The 21,200-nt window shown below is 39.7% G+C and overlaps 1 protein-coding gene across 1 annotated transcript in view; it reads right to left on the bottom strand.

The window, feature by feature from the left end:
• LOC138283606 (myosin-IIIb-like) overlaps window positions 1–21,200 on the bottom strand; it is a 359,929-nt gene that overhangs the window by 266,509 nt on the left and 72,220 nt on the right. The gene's annotated exons all lie outside the window — the stretch shown is intronic.

The following is a 21,200-nucleotide window of genomic DNA, read 5'->3' as shown; positions in this document are numbered from 1 at the left end:
TTATGACACTGTGTTTGTGAGGACGAGTGAGTGTAAGCATGTGTTTTTGTTTCAGAATAAATGGACTTTCATGCTAAATGGAATGGATCAAGCGATCCCAGTGGTCTATTATATTTGTAGACTTAGGGGGTTATTCCAACTTTGGAGGAGTGTTAATCCGTCCCAAAAGTGGCGGTAAAGTGACGGATATACCACCAGCCGTATTACGAGTTCCATAGGATATAATGGACTCGTAATACGGCTGGTGGTAAATCCGTCACTTTTCCGTCACTTTTGGGACGGATTAACACCTCCTCCAAAGTTGGAATAACCCCGTAGTGCTTACTACACTCTTCCAAAGGGATGGTATGGGACATGTTATTTGGGAATAGTTTTTCCAAAGATTTATCAACTAGATGATTTAAAGAAATTTCCGAAAGTGGCGGAATTACTTCGTGCTAGACAAAAGAAAGAAACTGCTGCTGGTGTAGTAAGAGACATATTTGGAGCAATAATTCCCTCAGTGGGAGTTGTTTTGAACTCCATAAAGATTTAAAAGTTGTCTACTATTGTGGATAACATGCTGACAAACTTCAAAGGGGCTATACTCCTGATGGATACTGAACTTGCTGCGGAGAGGGCTATGACTCTTCAAAATAGGTTTGCTTTAGACATTCTTTTAGCAAAAAGTGGCGGAGTCTGTAAGTTGCTCAATGAGCGCCACTGTTGTGCCCACATACCGGACAATAGTTATGAGATCAGAAGTATGCTTACTAACCTAACAAGAGATAGTGCAGATTTGAAGGAACTGAAAGAACCAGGAGTCTGGGAAAAGGTTGGAGAAGGATTTGCGCGTGTGGGAAGTTGGTTTAGTGGTCTTTGGCATGGGTTCTTTGGAAAATTGGTACAGGGAATAGTAATTGTTTTAGCTTGTTTATTTGGACTATGGTTATTGAACAAAATTTGCGAAAGAAGTAAAGTAAAATGTGCAAAATATAAAGCGAGGAGGGAAGAAAAGAAAAGGGAGAAAATGTTTAGAGCAAAATACGAAAAGGTGAAACAAAAGGAAGAAATTGAAATGAAGGAATTGAAACGGTAGAGGATTGTTAAAGAATGGATTTGTGTGATGAGAAGTGTCATCAGAGGAGGGATTGTTGGAGTGCAGTTATTATAATCAAAATTAACATGAAATGTTTGCAAATTAATGCCTAATGATGTCACATAGTATTGCTGTGATCTACTAAACGTGTGTTTGAAATGTGCCCATGGGGAGTGGCCATCAATGTATACGATGATTAATGAAACTGACTAATAACGAATTATTCATTTACTAATGCATGATTTTGTATTAGCATTAAGTATTATATGTTAAGGTTTTGCCAAATTAATTTCTAGGGTTTAGTTAGCATGAGTCGGGCCTAGCTGCCAGTCTCATATTAAATGTGTTTTTCTAACGTGCAATGTTCTGACTTGCTGAAGGACATGTAGCAGTACTTTTCCAGAAGCTAGAAGATGTGTGTAACCGTAGTAAATTCTTTCTCATGAGACTCGACTTGCTCAAGGAGACATTCTTGCTGAATGCAACAGTGTAAACTTGCAACAGGTACAAGGTCGCCTGAACTGGTAAAGACAATGGAACCACTGACTGAGCCTGAGAGACAAAGATTTGACAATTCTGATGAGGTGATTACCTGCTCATTGGATGGAGATAATGGTGCACCAAATTTTGCCCAATTGTAAATTAGGGGACTGCACAACAAGTTTGATATAATCATATGACACGAGGAGAAATTAGACATTACGTGCCTTTGCTATTGCCTAGACACTTTGTCACTCTGTCTTAAAGACTTTGCGCTTTAATTCTTCGAACCATCCCTATCGTTGTCCTGCCCGATTCATACTTTTCCTCCTTATGAGGGAAGTGCCCCGCATTGCCTGTCATGCTGAACTTTGCTGTGTTTCCCGGCCGATGGCGAATCAACTGATGTCCTGAGGACAAAGACTGACTCTGTATGCTGACCCATTATGGAGGGTAACTATATGATAATGAAATTGTAATTGTCTGTTTGCCTTTCCTTTCTAGGTACCAACTGCTTCTTTTGATAGAGACCACAGATAGATGTTTTCTAAATTTGTGATGATAAATTGTTTTGCATGAAGCCCAACATGCTAAGGCTAATTCGAGGTTAGTTAAGGAGTTCATTAAACGGACGCAAATAGACAAATGACTGAATTAATGATTTGTTGAATAATGCACTAATGATGCTCTGCTAAGATTAATCCATGTTGACGTCAAGTTTTGTTCTAATGTTTATGATCTTCGCCTTGATGAAATCTTATTCTAGTTGCCATATTGTGACATTGCTGATGTGTTTTCTGGTTTTGAGATTAATAAACTTGCTAGTAGAGTGTAATCAATAGGGAATAAATATCATAAATCTTACAAATGTTGTGTGGTTATTCATGCCTGAAGGGTCAGGGTGTGTTTTGATTCTTGCCTATGCCATTATCCGAATTGAATCGATTTGCTATAGTGAATATTGATGATGTTGTTGATCTATTGATTGATATGCTGATTGATTGTCTCGTCCTAAGGTGTCTTCAATCAGGGTCAAAAGATTCATTGGCCTAAAACGAGTCCCAGTCTAAGTAAATCATCTAGGAAGGGACGCGTTAGCACTCTTATAAGGGCAATGAATCCAGCTGCTTGGGCAGAAAGGACTCCTTAAAGCTAGGCTCTGACCACACCTGAGACAATACAAACTGCATAGGAAGCTCTCAGGGTACTTTCTTGGGCTCCCAAACAGGAGCCATTGATAAACATCACATGATCAGATTCAGAAAGTGGGGTATCTTAATATAGGGTCTTGGCTTGGTGCATTGTTCAGTGACATCTAGACAGTCATACTCAATTTTATCAACATCATCATCAATTTTATCATCAACAGGCAATGGTAACAAAGTGGCGGGATTCAGGTTGACACATTCTCCTCAGTGTAACATTAGGAGCAGCCAAAATGGTTTGCTCTTACCTGGTAAGTCTACCACTTGTCAAGTGCTAGGTTTTGCTATGGGTTAACAACATTTCCACTGAATGGGGCACAAAAACATTCAAAGATTGACCCTTGGCAATGCTTTTGCACTGCTCGATGATAAGACTGGCAACAGTGACTGATTTAAGACACCCGAACAATGCACAAGACACAGGGTCAAGAATGGCTGAAAAGTAAGCAACTGGTCTCTGTGCACTGCCATTTAACTCAGTCAAAACTGAGAGAGCACATCTTTCCCTCTCACAGCAGCACAAAGTATAATTTAATTGTAATCACGTATTTCCAGAGCAGAGGCACAACGGGGATTTTCTCTCAGCACTGTTAAGGCACGAAAGCAGTTGTCACCCAATGGTATCAGATAAGATACATTTTTGTGGGTCAGCCTCTGTACAGGATTGGCCAAAGGGAAAAGTTAAGAATACACTGGCAACAGCAGCCACCATTACCAAACAATATCCTGATTTCTTTCTGAGCTGTATGGGGATGCATTTTCAGAAATGCTGAGATTCTCTTTTGTGACACCTTCCTTGCATCTTTCTCAATGTGATGTCCTAGGTACAACACTCCATACTTAAAGTGCTGCAATTTAGTTGTGAAACTTCATGGCCATACTCAGCTAAGTAGTTCAATAGGGCAATTGTGTCTCTCCTGCAAGCTTCTTGAGTATTCAACACTACTACAAGATCATCAATATACTGTATCAAGACTGAGTGGTAAGGCATTTTAAGGGACGACAAATTCATTTTCAAGATCTGGTTAAAAATTGATGGGCTCTGAGCATACCCTTGTGGGACTCAGCACCATGCCAAAACATGATTGCCAAACATAAAAGCATAAAGAAATTAACTTTCCTAATGCAAAGGTATGGAGAAAAATGCTTGCCACATGTCAATCACAGTGAACCACTCCGCTTTACATGGAATTTGAAACAATATCACTGCTGGAATCAGTAACATGAGACAACAAGGAACAACTACTTTCTTTACCTTTCTAGGACCCTAGACACTGCAGTATTTTCCGTTGAGCTCCCACAGTCGCATAATGGGTGTGTTACATGGACTTCCCACCATCTCCTTCAAAATTCCCTGTTCAATAATTGACTCAATCACTGAATAATCCCTGTAATGGTTTCTGGTGGCATGTTGTACTGCAGGATCCTTGGGTACTCAGCATTTGACTTCACAGTTATTTTGAAAGACTCAAAACCTTTGATGAATCATATCTCTTTTCCTAAAAAGTCCCAGACTTCAAGGGACACAGTATCTCTCAAATCTGCAAGTAAGTCATTACATGTCAACATAGGGAAAAATGTGACATTTGGGGTTTGATTCACAATTGTAAATCCTACAGCCTCATCATTTGTAGGAATCTCTGTCTCTTGGAGTACAACATATGGATGGAACTATTCAACTTGCATAGCAAGTCACATCCAAGCAGACTCACAGGACTCGAATCACACACCATAAATTGGTGCTCATCTTCGAAGGGACCCATTTTTACAGGGACATCTTCAGTTACCCGGCTTGCAATTGCTGATTTGCAATTCCTACAACTTGGATCTTCTTTCCAGAAAATGGTAGGTTGGGAACCTCTGCTATTCTTACAGTAGAGTGGGTACCACCAGTGTCAACCAGAAAGGATACATGGTAGCCATTCCCATTACCATCAACATATGGGCCACTCTGGTCTACCTCTAAGGATGCACCACGTACGCATTCCTCCTCTCCCTGTGGGTATCATATGTGAAAAATATATGTAAACTCCTCATCACTAAGATCAATTAAGAGAAACTGAGTTGCCAACTGATTGAAAGTTACATTTGTTACTTGATTCAAATTGTGTTTGGAAACATTTGTCTAGTGTTGGGGCATCATGTCTTATGGAACCTACATCTGTTATCTCTGGGACAAGTTTGAGTTTTGTATTCAGGGTCTCTGAACTTGCTGCATCTGGACCTGATTTGTTCCCTGTCTTTGCACAAATCCTCCATTCTGCATCTGATTATTATTCACATTATCAATGGCCCAACCTGCTGCACATGTGACACAGATTAGTTCTCTTCAAAGCTATTACATCCACACTTGTATTGGGATCAAAAGGAACACCTCATTCTGTACCATGCTGCAGAAAACCATTTCCCCCTTGCATCATCGGGGCTTCCTGTTGATAAACTCAGTGCATTGCACCAGTATTCCCTGAAATCTGTGGATTCTGATTTCTCTGGAAAGCTTTCAATTGCATCATCATTAGCTTCTCCTTTAACCTTTTCTACTTTAAATTCAATTTGTCATTGCAGTACTTTGCATATCGCAGGATCTCATCAATCGGTTTGTTCTGCCAACAAGTCAAATGCTGCTGAATCATGGTATTCACTTCTGGCTTCAATCCCTGTACAAATCTAAACACAAAATGACCATAATCTTTTGCCTGCATAGTCTATGTACCACTGAAATGTTTGAAAGCCTGCAACAATCTGTCATAATAGGAATGTATCAACTCCTGGGTCATTCTGTCAATTTGCAACCAATCAATATCCTTATGGGACACCTTTTCTTTAAAAAATACCATCACCTTCTGATACTTTTTCATCACCTCTGCAGGTGATGCATTTGTCAAATTATCTCTTGGAGGTTCCTTGTCAGGCCAATAAACAACAATTTTCATTCACTCCACAAATCACCCAGATCCACAATGTCAAATAATGTGTTTAAATCCTCCCACAAACATTTGGAAAGTCTCACAAACCTCCCAGTCTTCCTATACCGTTTTGCATGTGTCTCTCAATTTCAGGAAATCATTTGTGAATGACAATATGTCAGTTTTACTCCAGGGTACATGAACATATCCTTCACCAGGAACTTCTCTCTTGGGAAGCATCTTTACATCTCTTTCACTCTGACCTGCTCCAGCCGGAGGCAGATCTACACTCACTTTCTTCTGATCCTTCTTCTTTACCTATCATCCCTCCCACTTGTCTAATGCACCCGATTTACGTATGTAACAAAATAATTCTCTAATCTGTAATTTCATTCTGGGAGATCTCATGTTCATGGTGTCCTTGTCACTAAATTCTAAGTGATAACTCTTCTTCAAGGATTTTTATTTCTCCAAATCAACTTCATATTTCTGGACTAACTCAGCTAATCTCTCGTAAGCTTGTCCTGCACATTTTGTAATGTCTTTACATATGAACTGCTATTTGTTATCCCCATGAGCAGTGGCGGCCGGCAGCTTTAGGAGGGAGGGGGGCAGGCGGGGCACACTCACACACACACTCATTCTTTCACACACAGACACGCATGCATGCACGCACATTCATTAAGAACACTCATACCATTCAAACATGCACGCACGCACCAAACATTCATTTTGAAACATCACACACACTCATTCTTTCACACACGCACACACCTCCATTAACAACATTCATATCATTCAAACATGCACGCATGCACCAAACATTCATTTTAAAAGATCGCACACACTCATTCTTTCACACACACATGCACGCACGCACATCCATTAACAACACTCATAACACTGAAACATGCACGCGCGCACCAAACATTCAATTTAACACATCACACACATGCACACACACACACACACACACACTTACCTTCAGCCTCCAGGTCCCAGGAAGGTTGGGACTGCTGCCTTTCCTCATTGGCTGACCTGAGGTGAGCCAATGAGGGAAGGCAGCAGTCCCAGCCTCGTCACAGAGTGGGATGGGGTCAGTGAGACTGCTGACCCCACCCCACTCTGTGACGAAGTGTCACTGATTGACACTCGCCCTGGGCGCTTCAGGGCTTAAACCTGAAGCACCCAGGGCGAGTGTCAATAGGTGACGCTTTCCTAGTCGCCCAGGGGAGGGCCTCGAGGCACCTTTGCTGAGCCGAGGAGGTCAGGCCCATAGGAGCTGTGACCTCCTCAGCGCAGCAAAGTTCAGCTCAGGCAGCCAGGAGTCTGCGTAAATCGCGCATGGATCACTCCTGGCTGTCTGAGCTGAAAATGAAGAGTGTCTGTCAGGCTGGCCTTTGTTCAGCCTGACAGACACTCTTCATGAGGGGCAAAAGGTGGGGGGCGTGGCCCCTCCGCCCTAAAAGACGGCCGCCACTGCCCATGAGTGTCTAACTGGGCTGCATCTAAAGTTACCAATATAATCTAATTTAACTCTAACTTCAATCTGGGCACACCCAATGATCTTTCTCTCTCTGGGGGCTGAATTGTTTTTCCACTACAACTTTAGCCTCCTGCTGCATTTGCAGCACTTTAACTATTTAACCAGTCACTTAACTCCTGGGCATTAAGATTTCATAAGCTCACTGGGGCATCAACTAATATCTCACCTCCTGTAGAATATGAACTTGCATGATATGGTGTATTTGCGACAGACATTTTTTCTTCCGAAGAGTTAAAAAGCAATCTCCTATTTGGGTACTACAATCAATATTCAGTGTAGGTTCTGGTATGGGAATGTAAAATGGTGAGGATCTCTGAGGAAACCGTGCTTCAGGAGTGAATCCTGTCTGACTTCCCGTCAAAGTTGGATCTGAAATGTTTGTAGGGGTCAACGGTCTCGGAAGAAATCTTATTCTGGGCATTTGTTGGTATAGGAACATTTTGAACAACTGAGGCATTTGAAACAGCGAGTGCATTTTTTCCTGTCATACCTGGACCATATAAACGAACAACTGAACCTATAGTTACTGGATGGTCAATGCATCCAGAGTAGTATAATTTGTTGGATTCTGTGAAATTGTCATCCCTTAACTCTATCCTGCCAGATTTGGATTTATATTCTGCCCTGTTAGATTCAAGCTTGGACTCTGTGCTGTCTGGTTAGGACTCTGGTCAACAGGTGAAGTAGGTGTATCAAAATTAGCATTTCTTGGCGTCTCACTTAGCTCTCCTGTCTGAATAGTGTTGTTTGGAGGTGGACAATTTACCAATAACTGATTTATGAACTCATTGTTTGAAACACTCTCATATAAGTTTCAGCTTTGTTCCCTGTGTCTGTTGTTTGTTTCTCCTTCTTCTCTTGCCAAAACAGAATATAGTTTAGTTCCATTGATTATGTCTGCTCTCCAAGCTTTCTGTTGATTATCATAGCTTGCTTCTGTGACAGCTCTTACTGCTTTCCTTACTCTTCCCTCATACTTCTCTTTCTGTCTCTGAAGAGCTATGCGTTTCAAATTCAAATTGTGCTAGTCTAGGAGGTGGCCTCATATTCTCAATAATTCTCTATTAAATATTCCGTAGCGTGGAAATTCTAATGCACCTTTTTGCTTTGTAACCTTATGCCATTGCTCAAGCCAAAAACATGCATGAAGACATACATTGGACAATACATAATGACCTAGAGTACCTTCGGGTAGAGTCTCTATTCCCTCTCTAACCAGAATAAAATAATCACCTTTTATCAACCTTGTCAATGCTTTAAAGAACTTCATTTTCAATCAAATTCAATAAAGATCAATTAACTTTTTATTAGCAATCAGGAAGTAATTCTGTACCCACAATCCTCTTTTTGGCATTCACAACCAATAGCAGCGCAGGACTCTGTGACGTAACCCAACAATACTAGTGCAGCTTTACCAATACCAAGTGCGAATCAAAAAAAAGTCAGTTTCATTCTTAGGAGCAGCTCACCCTCCTTTACAATTTTCCTCACTATCGCTCTTTTATGCAAAACTAAATGCAAAATAATGCAAGCAAAAACCAACAACTCTGTCTTTTTCACGAACGAATTGAGAAATCAAACACTTCAAAAGCAGTATTGAGACACACTTTCCGACTATGCTTTCCCAATTATACTGGGAATAAGACTTGACCAGCGGATCTCACTCGGATTGATACAGTTCCTTTCAGCGTGCACTCACAATTGACTAGTACCAACCTCTCGCACTCGCAACCACGAACACACAACCAGTCCATTACACTGCAGACAACAATAAATTAACCAAGTGTCTTTTACACTTGTGTGTTATCCCGAGATTGTAGCCCACAATGTACTCATTAACCAAAACAACGTCTTAGCAAAAATCGGCACATTCACCAAAAAACTTTGAAAACTCAGCAAAACACTTCACAAACATCACACTTCACTGCAATCTTGAGCCACTGCAACGCAGAGTTCAACTCTATCAGTACTCACACAACCGCATTAAGGAACAAAACTGACACTCCTTTAATCCTCCAAACAAACTATGGGATCAGAATTTGGGCTTAGTCTGGAAAATTCCATAATAGGATTCCCTAACACCTTAACGCTATCTCAGTATTACGATCTTACAATTCCCTCCATCGGAGAAACTATCCTCTGCTACCAGATTTGATGGAGCATTTCAGGGATGCTCTAAACAAGGTCAACAAATCTCAGCATCTCAGAAGCTCAGTCAAGAGGCAGGCTAAGAGACAAGCTTTAGGACATGAAGCCACCTCCTACACCTACACAATTTGAAGCACTAGGTGCTTAGGAGAAAATGGCTCGCTCTAAAGAAAGAGAGACATTTCAGAAATGAACAAAGAGAACTGTGATAAATTATGCAGATGAAATAAGGGGTGAGCAACAACAGAGATAGAGGAAAGCTACATTAGAGGAAGCTAGACTATATCCAACAATTACTATTGAGAATTCTGAGAAACCGAAAAGGCCAAAAGTTAAGGGAGAAAAAGATGAAAAGAAATCAGGCTCTGTTAGTGATTCTGGAGGTGATATCTTGGATGAATTATTAGCAGCACACCCAACAATTTATGCGGCTCCTGTGACAAATACTGAGGGAATGACAACCACTAATGTGACAGTAGCTACAGCCTCTGTTGACCCAAATGCAATTCAAATTGAGAGACCGTTACAGATGACACAGCCTGTTGTACCTATTAATGTGCCTGCCTGAGTTGAAACTGCACCAGCAGTGATGCCCTCAGGTGTTACTGCTTCTATAGTAGCTGTACCAGCACTCGTTTTAGCACAGCCAATAGAGATTTGTACAACAACTGCTGCGTTTAATATTGTCCAAATGCTGTAGCTCAAGGAGCTCTTTGAATAAGCACCTGCAACAGTGTTCATCTCGACTGCAGAATTCACAGATTGTTGCCTGGACACCACCACAAACTATTCAATCATTAAGGGAAGGGAGAAGGTTTGTCTTTACAACACAAACACAAAGTGAGACAAATGTATTTGAAAATGGGAGTTTCCCCCCATTTTTTGAGGAAACTGTCAAACAAAATGCAAAGACAGAGAATGAAGGAAGTCCAGAATCCCCTCATAGTACAGGGAAAGTAAGACCAATAAATGTCCCAAGATTATAAGTGGAATTAGAAGAAATAACTAGTGGATGTTTAGATCTTGAACATGTGAATCAATACCATGAGAAAGAATTAATCTATTTGAGAAAAGAAATTACTAAGAGTGCAGCAGTTACACCTGATAAATCTAATTGAATTGTCCAGAAAATATGTAGTTGATCTTTTGAAAAGTGTCCCATTGCAGAAAACTATTGTTGTACCTTTTTGTTGTACAGTTAGACAAAGAAGCAATTAAACCAATGTGAGCTTCAGTAATTATATTACACATTACTGAATTAGTAAAATGCATTTGTAAATTAGTCAAATGAATTCGTAAATGATGTGGTTTTGAGAAATTAGAGAGCAAATTGACAAAATAAAATGAAAAGAAAAAGAAACAATCTGAGTCTGTTGAAGTAAAAAAGAAAGCTACCTCCAGGTCCCCTAGGTGATGGAGAGCTTCAGCTTATCTATTGAGACAGACACCAAGTGGATGGTAAGTGCATATGCCATGGAGTAGGGGAGAACTTGCAGCATTTATAAACAACTTCCCAAAATTGAGAGATAAAACCCTATGCAGTGATTCACACAGGTTGAAAGATTTGTTAAAACATCAAAAGTGCTGTGGATTGATTTGAATACATTCTTTAATATTGTTGTTCCAAATGATTTGAGGGCTGATTTCAAAATTGTTGTACATTGGCCAAACTCACAGCCACCTTGAGATGACCACACTAATGCACCATCTCATGTCATGATGGATTAATACAATGAGATGATTACTTTCTAGAAAGGCAAAGTTCCTCCAAAATATTTGGATTATGTGAGGCTGAATAGAATTCAACATAAGGTGAAACAATCAGTGCATGTCTTTTATGAACAGCTGCTGAAGGTATTCCAGCAACATACTGGTCAGTCACACCTTGAGCCAAGGAATATGGGTTCTTTCTCACAGTTTAATAATGGGTTCAGATCAGAGATTAGTCAGCATATAGAACAGAGAACGTACACATTTATCAAATGCCAATGCCAATGCATAGACAGGTTCAAATTATGCTAGTCCCACAATGACTTCACAAATGTGGGTAACCCTAGATTTAACATGAATCAGATGCCCAGAGAAAATAAAAACCCATTCAAGTCCTAGAACCAGACCCCATTTCAACAGTTCCCTACATTAGACAGTTAGAGCTTTGGCACTGACAATTTGCAAAGATTGTGCGTGAGGGGGAAGGAAGATGACGTACTAGGCGCTGTCTTAGAAGCAGGCCAGAGTGGACCATTTGTAGAAAGCGAGATAAAGGGCCAAGTGCAATTTCTTATTGGCACCGGAACTACCTATTCCGCTATTAGAACAGCACAAGTCCCTGACCAACCCCTTTTGGGAAAGAAGATCCAAGTTGCAGGAGTTACAAATAAACAGATTACTAATCCAGTTTCAGAAGAGGTTCTTGTAAAAGCAGGTTCATTTGAACAGACACACCAGTTTTTTGTGTGTGACTTGAGTCCTGGAAACCTGGTAGGAAGAAATCTGTTGTGCAAGTTAAATTGTACAATCTATTGTACACCAAATGGTGTTGAATTCCAAACACATGAAGAGGATGTAGAATTTAAGTTAGTCCAACAAGAAACAGTAGGACTGTATCCATTGAGGACAGTAGAAGAGTTGGCCACTGATTTGAGAGAGACTGAGAGTATGGGACTATACAGGACGAAACATGGGACTAATCCCAAGTGTAGAACCACTCCGTATCACAGTAAAGCCCAATGCGTTTTTTCCAAGAACACCACCATACAATTTAATTCCAGAGACAGAGGCAGGAATAACACCAATAATTGGAGATGTGATGAGAAAAGGAATTCTGAAGAAGATCATTGAGAGCCCTTGTAACTCATCTATTATGAGTTTGCAGACACCCAATGAAAATTACAGAATTGTACAGGATCCTTGGACAATTAATGACATTGTTGTTCCATGTTGCCCCAGTATACCAAATCCAGCCACCATCCTTTCCCAAAATCTGTGCACTGCAGAATGGTTTACCATTGTGGACCTTTGCCAGGCCTTTTTCTCCATCCCATTGCATGAATACAGTCAAATCTTGCTCTCTTTCATGTTTCAAGATAGTACGTAGTTCCACAAAGGTATACTAAAAGTCCTCCTATTTTCAATCAGAATTTGAAGAAAAATCTTGAGTCTCTACAGATGCCTTGTGATTCAATTCTTCTACAGTACATCGATGAGCTACTATTGGCATCGAGCACTGGAAAAGCTTGCAAACAGGATACCACTGTCTTATTCAATCCCCTAGCTGAGAATGGACATAAAGTATCTCCAAGCAAACTGCAATAGTGTCAAAAATAAAGTCCAATAATTGGTACATATCATTGAAAAAGGAACGAGAAAGGTGAAAAAGAAATAATTGCCACCACATTCATGAGTCAATCCAAAACACAGAGAGAAGTCAAAGTGTTCTTGGGAATTGTGGGCTACTAGAGACAGCGGATACCAAATTTTTCCCTAGTGGCTAAGCCTTTACTGAGGCTGGCATATATAGATGTGCCTAATCCACATCCATGTGATAATGAGAGCTTGAAAAAATTTCTAGAGATGAGAGAAAGTCTTTGTCGTGTCCCAGCACTAGGGATGCCAAATCACAGTAATGTGTTCACATTATTTTGCAGCAAGTGACCTGTGTTATACTTTTCAATTAACCTTGACCCCGTAGCCGCAGGACTGCCCAGTTGTCTTAAATCTATGGCAGCTGTTCGTGTCAGCATAGAGAAGTGTGAAAGCATAGTGATGGAACATCCTTTAACTGCTTTGGTCCCACACTCTGTGGAGATTCTGCTTACCAGAACAAACACCCAGTACATGGCAAATTCCAGACTTAAAAGATATGAGCAGCAAATCCCCGCTTCAACAAATATTGTTTTAAAACAATGTTTGATTTTAAACCCATCCACTTTACTCCCTTTGAAAGGTGTAAATAATGATGATTTTGAGCATGGTTGTCTAGATGTCACGGATTTGTGCACCAAGCCAAGGCCAGGCTTAAAAGATGAACCATGGACTGATACTGATTATGTAATTTTTAAGGATAGCTCATGTCTAAAAATCAAATGAACACCGTTCAAGAAGTTATAAAAGCTTCATGGTTTTGAGGTGTTACCTCAGCCCAGGTTGCAGAACTGACTGCCCTTACCAGAGCTTGCAGTCTAACAGCTCAAATGAGAGTGACTATGTTTAGTTAGTAAATATGGCTTTGGTGTGGTTCATGGCATTGGACATTTATGATCACAAAGAGGTTTCATGACTTCATCTGGCCTGCCTATCCGAAATGGTGAACATGTAAAAAGATTGCTAGAAGCTGTTCAGCTTCCAGCTGTAGTTGCAGTTTCTAAATGTGCAGCTCACAATAGTAGCAATAGATAAGTCCAGTTGGAAACAGATACGCGATGAAGTTGCACATTATTGTGCACTTGTGACCTGCACAATTAATGGGACTTACACGTGTGAGTCTGAAGAGGACACTATCTTTTCAATGCAGGAAAATGTTTCAAAAGCAGAACAGCAGGGTTGGATCAGAGCAGGATGTGAGAAAGATGCAAATAACCTTTGGATTTCAGCAGATAGGAGACCGGTGTTTATTGTCCTCATGACACAACATTTCTATGTTCATTTAGGGAGAGACGTGATGGTGAGATTATTTACCCAAAACTGAATTAACCCTAGATTCAGGATGCTTGCAGAAGAATTGTGCCACGGTGTGTATCATGCCAACAGATGAACATAGGGAAAAGAACACCAGTCACACAGAGTCATGCCCGTTTCTCTGGAGTCAGATCATGGGACTCATTTCAATAATGAGATCCTTCGGATGTTGTGTGCAGCATTACAAGTGGAGCAGAAACTGCATTGTAGCTATCGTCCAGAGGCATCTGAGATTGTAGAGCAACTCAATGGAACTATTAAGTCCCAGTTGGTGAAAGTATATGCATCCACTTCACTGAAATGACCTGATGCTTTGCCCTTGGTGTTGATGAGTCTTTCAAGAACACCTGAGAAGAAGACAGAATTATCACTGCATAAAATCTTGACTGGGAATGTAATGTGATTGACTACTGTACCTGCAAATGCACATGTGAACATCACAGATGACATGATACTTGATTACTGCAAAGGATTACTTGATAACTACAAAGGATTGGCTGATGTGGTGCGCCCTGTTCATGGACAGGTTGAAGCTGTCACTGCAAATCCACATCGAGCAGTGCCATGACCTCAGACTCGGTGATGGGTGCTGATAAAAGGGCATGTAATGAAGTCCTGCTTGGAGCCGAGGTGGAAAGGCCTCTACCTGGTGATTTTAATCAGGAAAACTGCTGTTAAATGTGCCGGAGTACCAAACTGGATGCATGCATCACATTCCCAGAGAACAAGAGCTGCGTAGGAGCTCTCGTCATGCTCCGCGGCTAGCCACAGACTCTGAGGAAAGGACACGCATCAGGAATCGGACGCGTTATAGCCGCACCACGTCTCTGAACGCGGAAAAGAGTTTGGAACCGCCAAGTTCTCCAAGGGGGCTCCCACTCCCCCCTTCCTGCCAAGAAAGGATTGAAATGCTGCCCCTTCACCCCTTTGCCGCTTCGCCTCATTTGGAAATTCGACACTGCTGTTGAAGAAGCTCTACAGATGCCTGTCTTGCCTGTCTTGCTCTGACAGAGGAGACCGGTTCCCTATAAAAGAAAAGGGAAGTGAGGCAGGGCCTACGGAGTACAATAGACTTTGCCAGTGGGGGCAGTCTTGTTATGGTCCTGCTTTTTAAATTTTTTATTTTGACCAGTCTATACTACTTTGGTCACTTTCTAGTGCACTCTATGTGCAGTATACTTTGATTTCTGGAAATCTCCTGTTAAAAGACAGTTCCCCTGGTGTAACTTCAGCGCAAGTCTGGCACGCGACAAGTATTTTTCAACTAAAGTCAGAGTCAGTTGCGCAGGGAGGGAAGAGAAAGGGGGCTGGGTGTCTTCTGTCAGGGCAAGGGCAAGGAGCAACGTTATATAATGCGGTGATCTCCACATAATTTTCAGGGAAAAGGACGCCCTGCCTCTAGGGCACCTAAAACAGCACGCATTGTTAAAGCAAAGCGTCCAGCCCCCTCTGACATCATTTAAATATGGATTCACCTTCAAATATTGCCCTTCCGCTGACCACTGACTTATCTCTCAGCGCTATTTCCCCTCTTAACTTATCACCTTCTATGACTAGCATGGTGGATCAGCATCTTGGCTCTGACTCTGACCCGGACCTGGACTTAAATCTGCAATCAGTTAACAAAGTCTGAACCAATTAACCTCCAGTTGTAACTCTGAGGCTAATCACAGTCAAGCTCTGGATATGGGCTCAGCACCCAAGCTGCTGTATCCCTTGTTTGGCAGTGGAGTGGGAAAGGGTCAAAAAGATGTTGCTCCCTCACTGACTAGTGACTCCATCTCTGCTCCCCAGGCAAACAACTCCCTACTCGATATACTTTGCGAGCCAATTTGTGTATCAGGGATCAGTACTGCAATCGGGCCCCCTCCAAATTCCTCTGTCAATGGACCCCCCGAGCTGGCCCAAGATCAGTTGAACCTACAAGCGGGGGTTTCCTCTCATGAACTTAGAGACAAGGCAAGCACTGGCATCCCATCAGAAGTTTGCTCCTTCAGATTTTAACTGAGTTAAAAACTTTTAAAATTTTGCAAGATGAAGCAAACCAGAGAACGGAATCGCAATCAAATTTAATTTGTAGTAATATACAGCAACTTAAATCACGTATCAAAAAGGTTGAACAGCGAGTGTCAGATCTGGAGGGTGTACACATTACTTTGGAGCCATCAGTGGCAAAATGTCAAGCAGACCTGTGAGACTTACAGATTCGGCTAAATGATGCTGAGAATCGTTCAAGCAGGTCTAATCTGAGATTTATAGGAATCCCTGAAGGGCGTGAAAATGGGCAGACTGTTACAGATTTAATTACCGATCTTATTTTACATCATGTTCTCTTGGAACCAACGGATAAACATTTGGATCCGATTTCTGGCATTGAAGTGTCTGGTGAAAAAGAAGAAAGGGAAACAAGAAAGTAACCTGAAGTGGCAGTTGAGTCATTACCACAACAACTAGAAGATCCATGTGAAGGAATGAGTACTGGATCAAGAAGACTCACTTACAATGATGAATGGCCAAGAACCTAAAGTCAAAAGAAATCAAGATTGTGTGTCAGTTGAACGCATACCACTACTAACTGCTGAGGAGACCGAGTCAAGCAGTATAAGTGACACAGAAAGATGAAGATCAGCAGAGACCCAGGAGATCAAAAAGAGGACAAGCACCTTGTTGAGGTATTCTTCACCTGAATGGACTTACTACATGAACCAAGTGCTGAATGTTCCAATATCAGACTTGCTTGATCTGAGTACAGACCTGCTTGAACCACCTTGACGTCATACTGAGTCTGAGACAGGGAAAAGGTGCTGAAGAAGATTTCGGAAAGAAACAAAAGTTGTCTGAAAAACGTTATTGAATGAGACATGCAATAGATTGAAATAAAGATTGGTAGGGTTCTAAATAAAAAGAATTAAAAAAATCTCCCTAGGCCAAAGGCTGCAGTAGAGGAGTAGGGATAACATTTTAGAAGAAGACAGAGAAGGGTTAGGTACGACTATACAAATAATGATCTAAATAAAGCTGAAAGGACTAACTGAACTGAAAAGAAAAGAATTGAAAAGCTGTTTGTGCAATGATTAACTCTGAAAACAAACTTAATAACATTTTGATGCTACAATTTCTGTATGAGAAATTCTGACTTTAGACAAACGTGCTACTTGAACAGAGCTAGATGCAAGATTATTATGGGTGTTGCATTTTTAGGTTTGTAGTAGTTGTATTAGTAGCCACAGCATTATTGTTAGTGATACACTTTAATCCAGAGAAAGGAAAATCAGTTTTTTCACTTACTAACATGATATCTGCATTCTATAAATGAGGATAAATTGAAAGCTTCATTTGCTGATTACATGAAAAGTGTTTCCACAACAAATGTTTATTCTAGGTCCGTTCAAGAATACACACAAGCTTTAGATGCAAAGGATTATTACATTTATGGGTGTTTACCTTCATCAGCAACAGAGGTAGGGACATACCATCACATACCTTTGTAATATGCTAATACATGTAGTATTTTGCTTGGTTTAGTATATAGGCAGGAACGTTTTGAATATTATTATTCTAACTTTGACAAGATTATTTCAAAAGGACCTTTACATAAAAGTATGGATTTGCATCCACAGGCAAAAGAAATTGAAACAGCTTGGCATTGCTTTAGACCTTTCCTTCAGATAGACACTGTTAAGGCATACAAAAATAATTTGACTTGTTTAAGAGCCCATCAGAGAAAATATTTATCATGATGGTAGAGTAAAGGGGATCACATATTTCAAACAATAAAAGTAGAATTTAAAATGCATTGAAAAATGTTTATAAAAAGGAAGAAGATGAATACGAGAAGAGAATGATTTATCCAAAATTGAAATTTGCTAAAAGGGAAAAATGAGTGTTTTTAGAAGAAGAAACCAACTTAGAAAAAGACCAGCAGAGAACAGTAATCAAGAGATGCATGACAAATTTTGCAAGGTGATGAACCAGTGATTCCAGGACTTAATTTCATTTGTGGACAAGATGCATATTTCGAATTACCTGCTGATTGGAAGGGTATTTGTTATTTGGCTTTCTTTTTCCAAAGATTTATCATTTATATAGTATAGATACTTTGACAATGACACCAGCACATAGACATACACATACTATTAGTGAAGTAACACAGTTAGTGGAAAATATTTCTGGTGGAATTATCGCACTAGTAGGAGTAATTTTAAATGATGAAGAGATTAGAAAGCTTTTAACAGCAGTGGACAGGCTGGCAAAACATACTTCTGGAGTTTTATTAGTGGTTAACACTGAAATAGTAGCTATTCGATCAATGGTTTTGCAAAATCGATTATCATTAGACATCTTACTCGTAGAGTAAGGAGGAGTCATAAGATGTTGAAAGCTCAACACTGCTGCATATACATTCACGATGAGAGTTAGAACATTTTAGAAGACACAAAGAATGTTACTGACCTGAAACCTGAATTATAATCCTTAGAAAAAACTAGTGTTTTAGAAAGTTTTGCAAGGAGTTTCTTGAATTGGCAATTGGTTTACAAGAGTCGGAGGAGGAATTCTCAAAGCAATACTGGTACCTATACTAATATATGGTGTTTGCTTCTTTACCTCATTAGGATTTTACAAAGCTAAGAGATGTTATCTTGTGAAAAGAAAGAAGAGAGAGAAACAGGCAGATAATGAGAGAATTACAAAAAATTATCACATCAATAGAGAATATAAAATGTTGAAAGAATCTGAGAGTTTAAAAAGAAAGAGAAAAGACTCGACTGAAGATGAGAGTGACCTCTAAAGATTCAGCTGTGAATAATTTATGATGATTAGAAACCATAAGAGGGGGGGAGGTTGAGCAAGTGTTTAAAATAATGAAAATGAATGCAATAAATTGTAGAATTACCATACAGGCCTTAGACAAAAAATAATGTTTTTTAATTTCAAATAAATGTAGTTGGCTGCCACATTTATATGTATTAGGCTTGAATAGCTGCACTATACTTTTCTTGCAAAACTGACCTTGTTTAAGAATGTGAAATGTTAATTTCTGACAAGCTAACATATGGTGAAAAAAATGATTTATGTATAAGAAGTTGATTTAGACATTCACATAAGCAAATTTTCCTAGAATACAATAATGTATTAAAATGTTTTAGTTTAACTCTGCAAAATGTTTCTAATTACACAAAGGTTGAGTGCATTGCATGAGTGAGTAGCTTGTGTTTTAGTAAAATAATGTAGAAGCTTAAACATGAAGCTGCAGTTTTCTTAAGGAAAAATAAATGATGAGAGCCCTTGTAGATTTATACAAAGTAGTTGATAAAAATGATTCACTTAAACATTGTTGTCTGTGGACTCTTGTTTTCTCAGTGACAAAATGATGAAATGTTCCTATTCCCATGAGTGCACTGAAAGCTGATTGGCTGACAGGAAGAAGAAGAAGAAGAAACATATTGCAAAAGCTTAGATATGCTAGTTTATATTAGTGTGTGTTCCTACAATAGGTTAGCCACTTTGCCTCATTCCAGTTTCCACCTCCGTACCTGAATCTATGCTGCTCTGAGACTCTACTGAGTTTCTTGGACCTCTCTTTATGGGAAGTTCTGCTTTGATTGTTAAACTTTTATTTGACTCTGAAGCTGTATGTTTTAAGCTCTCTTTTTGGAGCCCTTTATGGTTCTGACTGACCTTTATCTCATTCTTCCAAAAACCAACCTTAATCTTAGAATAGGGTTTCTTTCCTTTACGGAACGTGCTTAATACATTCATTCTGACATATTGAACGATTATCTTGAGTAACTGATTAATAATTGACATTGACATTGATGATATCATATGAAGATTTCCATAAAGATGGGTAATTAAAATGTCTGATAAATAAAACTTTTGAACCCACACCAACTCCTGTTATTGGCTGAAAACAAATTTGAAATTGTGATGACTATTTAATTGATGTAGACGTCCTGGTTAATCCTATCTTACCTTCAAAGGTCCATTTGCCTGAAACACAGGGATTTCTCCCTGATGAGGATATATGTCATACCTTGTAACACAATATTTAACTGAGATCCCCGCTCCTGCAGGTCGTTGGTAATGTTGTTTCAAATAAGGAATCTCAGTCAAGGGAAGCCGTTTGTCCCATTGCATTAGGCTTCAGAAATTTTTAACATAAGTGAGGGAGACATAGTTTATGCTCGATAATGAATTATAATGTGAAACATGTTACTAAAGGTTTATAGCAACACAAAGAATGATGGACGGAGTGTTGAACAATGCAAACACTCACCCCCAGTCACAGATCTGGGTTTAATCCATTGTTCTTTTGCTCACCATGCCACCCAAGTTTGAGGAATAGGGTCAAGACTGATTTGCATATGGATGGGTCCAAACTGGGGTGGCATAGTGAGCAAAAGAACGAAGGATTAAACCCAGATCTGTGACTGGGGGTTAGTGTTTGCATTGTTTAGCACTCCATCCATCATCCTTTTGTGTTACTAAAGGTTTATAGCCTTTTACTGAAATAAATGTATGCATTGTCTAAATATCTTTTATGAATGTGTTATGAGTTCAATAAGATCTTTTGTGATTTAGTGCAATGATAAATTGAAAGTGTGTTACTTCAGCTGAAAACTCCAAACACTGCATCAAAGCCTGGAGGTGTAGAGCTTCTTTCTCAAGATCAATAGTTCCCTAAAAATAAGTCACTTTCAATGACAGAACACGGGAATTGCCAATGTTTTCAATTAGCATTTAAAAAACGCCATTGTCTTAATTTTTGCTTAGCATTCCTGTGTTTTTTTCATTCGCACTGTGGTTACAAAGAAAGAAGCTGGAACTTTATATTTTATCTTCAGGTCCTAATAAAAATTCAAAACTATTTTAAAAATCAAATTAAAAATATTATTCTAAAACTTAGAGGTAAAGAAATCACATTTGGTTTCAGCTAAAACGTTGATATATTTTTTTTTTAATGCCAACCGTTTTTGACAGTTATAATCTTCAGCCAACCTTTATATGGTTTAAAATCTATGCAGGGTACGAGGAATGCAGCATTTACTCTGAGGGTGTTAATAAAACCTCACTCTGAGCTCCCATTGCCGGTTTCAGAGAGTGGGAACAGACTGTTTTTTTTTACATTAATCCCATAAGAAATTTGGCTACGGTGACGA

The sequence above is a fragment of the Pleurodeles waltl genome, chromosome 3_1, assembly GCF_031143425.1.
Source record: "Pleurodeles waltl isolate 20211129_DDA chromosome 3_1, aPleWal1.hap1.20221129, whole genome shotgun sequence".
Classification (NCBI taxonomy): Eukaryota; Metazoa; Chordata; class Amphibia; order Caudata; family Salamandridae; genus Pleurodeles; species Pleurodeles waltl.
The sequence above is the reverse complement of the archived record's forward strand: the minus strand, read 5'-3'. Positions and strand labels throughout refer to the sequence as shown.